The 5,652-nt window shown below is 54.7% G+C and overlaps 1 protein-coding gene across 1 annotated transcript in view; it reads right to left on the bottom strand.

Annotated features, from left to right (window-relative positions):
• Positions 1 to 1,854: 1,854 nt before the first annotated feature.
• The window catches only part of LOC119097909 (uncharacterized), a 35,914-nt gene continuing 32,116 nt past the window's right edge, over positions 1,855 to 5,652 (bottom strand). Inside the window, exons 8-9 of the transcript XR_005094212.1 lie at positions 2,243 to 2,373; positions 1,855 to 1,887 (exon numbers count right to left, since the gene is read on the bottom strand). The gene's annotated coding sequence lies outside the window, so the exon portion shown is untranslated. The remainder of the gene's footprint in view (positions 1,888 to 2,242; positions 2,374 to 5,652) is intronic.

The following is a 5,652-nucleotide window of genomic DNA, read 5'->3' as shown; positions in this document are numbered from 1 at the left end:
GTTTAACGTCATTTGTGACAACATGTACAAGTGCTGTAAAGTTTCATTTCACTCAACTGCGGATTGTGGATGTCAAATATTGCGATTTTCTTATATCATGTGCCCAATATCACCTCTATGAAGAACCATGTAAAAACAGCACAAACGGATCTAGGTAGACAGGCAATCCTTCCCAGTCTTGGCCAGGGCTTGAATGTGATGGAATTAAGCCGAGTGTCACAAGTTTCCACAAAACAAGTGCAAAGCAGGCTAAACAGACCATGGGTGTATGGGCCAAGGGGGCAAAGCAGAGGCGCAAAAGGAGACAAGGTCCCACTTTTCAAGGTGAATAGGCCGGTAATGTCAAGTGCCCCTCCCCCCCCCCCCCCCACACACACACTTTTCACAACCAATCTGCGTTCAGCCTGCTTTTAGTATTACATTTATCATTGCTTTGGTCTGTTTTCATCTTGACCTTGTCTGCGAGAACGGAAGCCAAACGGCACTGGAAGGTTGAATTCTAATAAACTAAAGGAAGCGGACGTTTAAGGACTGCGTGGTGTAAGCCGCTATCTATTTGATAATGGTTCAGTGGGCTCTTTCCCCGACAAAACGATCGTATTTTCAACAGGTTCAATTAAGGCCCGTTGAAATATCGTGGACTGGCTGCAGGATCCGGCACAGATAACGCCTCTTGTTAGATGCCATGAAAGCCTATGCCGAACGGCATGGACGCAGGCGCAGGCTTTTTTAAAACCTGGCGGGTGGGTTAATACTCGTCGCTTCTGTTACAGCATCTGTATTGCACGAGCTGAACATGCGGAACACTGAACAAGGAACATCTTTTCAGGCTGGTTTTAAGCAACCTAAAAAGGAAAGGACATCCCAGGTATGTACAGGTCAGTCCAGGTGAGGACAGGATGTGTTCTCGGCATTGATACCGGTGCTAGGCGCTGCCCATCTACCAGCCGCATCCGCCAGCAGCTCCCTGATCGCAACAGCTGCCAATCACGAAGGCAGCTTCAATCACATCGCCTGTTCTGATCGCAGCAATCGCTTCATTCTCGGTAGTCACTCCGTTCACAGCGGCGAACCTCCAAGAGCAGCAAACCGGCCACAGGAGTCGCTCTAATTACAGCGGTCCCAGCAACTGTTTTAATCATATCAGTTGCTTTGGTCACAGCAGCTGATCATGCACAGCAGTTGCCAAGAGCTGCTTCATTCACAGCGGCACATCGGCCACATGATCTTCAGTCATAGCATCTGCCGCGGCCACAGCGGTTGACACAATCACTTGGCATCGACGAACTCCTCAGCTGAGCTGTCGGGAGCGTCCTCCGGTTGTTCAGCGATGGTTGCCGGTCCCTCCGGCCGCTTCCAGGGCACGCGGCGGATATGCGTGGGAGGCGAGACTGCCGGGGACACACTCAGGTCAGCTCATCAGCTCGAGTTGTCCGAGTCGACATAGTCCAGATCGGTTCAGCGCAGCTCACTGAGCCAGCCCGCCCACGTGTCCCCCTGGGGCCCATCTGTCCTGGCTCCCCACGTCTGCCGCCGGGCCTCCCACGCCTCCGTTGCCCACCCGTCCCTTTCCTCCGCGTCTGCCGCCGGGCCCCTACGTCCCCGGAGCCCATCTGTGCCCTCTTCCCGCGTCTGCCGCCGGGTTTGCTATGCTCCTCTCCCGTCGGGGCTAATCTATGTCTTTCTGCGGGCTGTGGCGCCTCACTTTTTGAGGCTCTCCCCATCAGTGGCTGCTTGGGCGCGCTAGCGGGTGGCGGGGCCGTCGTCGCGGAACCAGGCGGACCGCGCGGTGAAGAGGACGCGGCTGGCTGCGTTGCCGGCGCCGCCGCCGCCGGTAGAACGACGGGCGCGCTGCCGTGCCGCGCCTGGCCCCGTGCTCGGAGGCAGCTGAGCTGGAACAAAGGGCGCCTGAATCCTGGGGCATTCGGCGCCCACGAGACTCGTTGCGGTGGTAGGCGCAAGACCGTCAGTGATGGAACCGATAGCCCGTAGGGACCCATAGCACGGAGTGGCGAAATGTCCTCAGCTACAAGCGTGCAACATCTTGTCGAAGATGCAGGACGCCAAATGTTTCCGCGTCTTGTTTACTCTCCCCACACATACATCACGCAATCTGTGCGTCTTCCCATGCATACATAATCACCGCAGCTGCGCGCCTGCGCAGCCCGCCCTCTGGCGACGAGCCGCTCGGTCGCCAGAGGACCCCTGCGCCGGTCGCGCGCCGCCGCCATCAGCGCCGTACCTGGTGGCCGCTCGCTCAGCTGCGGCCGGCCGGCGTCCGTTGGCGTCGTCGATAGCTGGGCCGGACCAGGGTCGCTGCCGTGGTGCTGGTCGGCCGGCCGGTCATCACCGGCCCCCGCTCTCGCCCTCGTCCTGAGGCAGGAGCGCACGCCGGGCAGGCGCTGACGGGGTAGCTGAGAACCTTGCTTCCGTGTGTGTACTGTCAGCGACGTGTCCAAGGAAAGAGGGCGATCGGACCCCCTACCTCATCGGCTTGAAATGCTGGCGTCCTTTCGCCGGGATAAGGTGCTTTATAGCCATGTGTAGAGGTGCCCCGGCAGGGGCGGATCCCGAACTTTGTCAAGAGAGGGCCCATGCTTCATTGTAATACCCCCTGTAACTTGGTGCCGCCTCCCCCTTACAAATAACACTCCGGATTTCGGCACCTTTATTGGCAGTCTTATGTTCTAATTGGTAAAATATCTTCCCGTTGGAGTGATCCACCTGATTTGTTTGGTGTTTACTTATTGTTTATTTGGGACATAAGCATTCCGCATGCAAAAGCCCAATTTCGGAAGCATTCCAGCTTGTAAGAACAACAAATATACGATACACACAAACAAAAAACCTAACCAAACAACCCCACACACGCACGCACGCCACCACACACGCACACGCACACGCACACGCACACGCACACGCACACGCACACGCCACGCACCCACACCCACACCCACAGCACCCACACCTACACCCACACCCCCCCACACCCACACCCACACCCACATCCACACCCACACCCACACCCACACCCACACCCACACCCACACCCACACCCACACCCACACCCACACCCCCCACACACACATTACACACAGTCGCACATGAGTCATCAAGGGAATGTTCCGCGTGTGCCGGCGAACCTAAACAAATCAGATCGGAATGATTTTGTTGGTTGAAAAAAGTCAGTTGAAGGAAAATGCTGCAAAAATTGATTTCAGACGGCGGGTAGTCGTGCGACAAACCCATTTTTAACAGTGTTGACTCTTGCAAATGGCTCGTGGAAAAGGCTAACATGCCGAGAGCCGGACGGGTGCAGCCAGACTGAACAGTGACTTCACGTGAGCGCAGTCAAGCCTGTGATGAAACACGTTGTATAGAAATAAGATGTTAGAATTGAATGGGGCGTGCCTTGATAGATGATGTTTTGAGAAAGGCGAAAAGATGCTCATAATCCAGTGGAGGACACCGGGACCGGCTACTCGAAACCCAACCATACGAGAAAGCGGTGTTTGTAGTCTTTCGAACCGGGCGAGATGGGGGAAACGGTAGCACCGCTCCAAATAATGCTACCGTTCTCTATCAACGGCATCACATGATCGTTTGAAGGCACAAAGCAAAGCCTTGTGATTGAACCGCAACTGACGAGGACGCGACGCCATTCGTTCATTGTTTTTATGTTGGGCAACAGTATGAGTGTTTGTCTACAAATAAATGATGGCTATGTAGCTGTTGTTTGGCGGGTCGCATCATATCGTCTCTCGTAACTATGCAGACTGTTACTGGCTATGAAATGATATGACTGTCCCGAACCATGGAGTTGTAATGTTTTACAGCAGCAGGCCCGTTAACGGCGGGGTTCTCTCGGTCCTCATGATTCCTCCCTCCCATGATTCCTCCTTCCCGTCATGCAATCCGGGCCGCGGCGTCGTTTTCGTTTGCTGGCGCCATGCTGCACACCGGGTCAGTACAACCGCCGCAGCATTGCTAGTTCCGGCCATACGGCCGCAACCACGTTGTTGGCAGTACGAGGCCTGAAATGCAGGGTTTGCGCTTGTGTCGCACTACACAGGGGCTCGGGTTATCAACTGAGGAAACACAACAGGGCAGCTGCTGCCACCTTTCTCTATCGTCGCCTGAAGATTGCGACGTGCACGACACTGGTGACCTTGGCGTGATTTACTGAGCGTCAGGCTAAGATGGCCGGAGGCAAACCAGACAGTGCAGCAATAAAAACACGGGGACGCCTAGGGCCTCCCACCTTTGCGTCTTTTCGGCTTCCTGCCTTCTCGGCTGAAAGAAGAAAAGCTGTGGCTGATATAAGTTAACTGCGCCTTCCGACGTTTCCGGAGCGACTATCCCGCCTCCAAATTAAAAACTGCTGGACGCGAATCTTCCGATGTCCGTGGCGTGCTCAGGTTCGCCATGTCATCATCGGGCAGGCCGGAGACTACACGGCCCTCTGAGAAGCGCTGCATCAGCAATTAGCCATGTTCCCTTGCCAGCCGTCTGGAGGCCCTCTTACGTCATCAACAGCTCGAGGACAGGTTCCATTCAAGCTTCTACACAACATGCGTGGGGCAGTTGGCGGGCCGGTGATGCCACGACCGACAGTGACCTCTTGAGAGAATACTGCGTTGTCAAGTTGCATAATATAATCATAACGCCATGGCTCGAGACAGTTATGTCATTTCATAGCAGCAATTTGCCACCAATTTTGGTGCCCCTTCGGCCCAAGGGGGCTATGGTCCGATGCCTACCCCTCCCTGTATGTGCCACTGGTTTCAGGGTGCATATAAAGGTGCGCCCCAAGGCCGTGTTAAGGGGGGGGGGGGACGCACAAAAGACCAAGCAGGCCGACACGCCGAACCAAGGCCTGCCTGCCTGGTCTCTGCCCTGCCCGCCAGGGAGGTAAGTGCGGGAACCCCAGGACCAGATGCAGGGTCTCACCAAACGCCGTCACAAAGGCGCATCAGAGGGAATGATGATGTCAAGTTCCCAGTTGAACCTGAATTGCAACGAGGAAGGGAGGTGCTTATAAGCTTGGAGAGAGAGGCACAGTAAGTCTGAAGCTTGTAGGAGAGCCACGAGCAGGGCAGCCATGGAAGTGCGGCCCTGTTAAATTCATAGGACCACTCCAAACTCAGGGGTGTACTCAAAACATAGCGGTGTGGCGTCTCATCTTATTAGAGGGTGTCCCAAGACCATGTAAAGGAGTGTCTCACAGATGGACAAATAATAAAGGCCAGAAAAAAATGACGAGAGAGAGAGAGAGAGAGAGAGAGAGAGAGAGAGAGAGAGAGAGAGAGAGAGAGAGAGAGAGAGAGAGAGAGAGAGGAGAGAGAGAGAGAGAGAGAGAGAGAGAGAGAGATAAGAGAGAGAGAGAGAGAGAGAGAGAGAGATAGAGAGAGAGAGAGAGAGAGAGAGAGAGAGAGAGAGATAGAGAGAGAGGAGAGAGAGAGAGAGAGAGAGAGAGAGAGAGAGAGAGAGAGAGAGAGAGAGAAGAGAGAGAGGAGAGAGAGAGAGAGAGAGAAGAGAGAGAAGAGAGAGAGAGAGAGAGAGAGAGAGAGAGAAGAGAGAGAGAGAGAGAGAGAGAGAGAGATAGAGAGAGAGAGAGAGAGAGAAGAGAGAGCGAGAGAGAAGATAGAGAGA

Source organism: Pollicipes pollicipes, unplaced genomic scaffold (genome assembly GCF_011947565.3).
Source record: "Pollicipes pollicipes isolate AB1234 unplaced genomic scaffold, Ppol_2.1 Scaffold_4740;HRSCAF=5597_pilon_pilon_pilon, whole genome shotgun sequence".
Taxonomy (NCBI): Eukaryota; Metazoa; Arthropoda; class Thecostraca; order Pollicipedomorpha; family Pollicipedidae; genus Pollicipes; species Pollicipes pollicipes.
The sequence above is the reverse complement of the archived record's forward strand: the minus strand, read 5'-3'. Positions and strand labels throughout refer to the sequence as shown.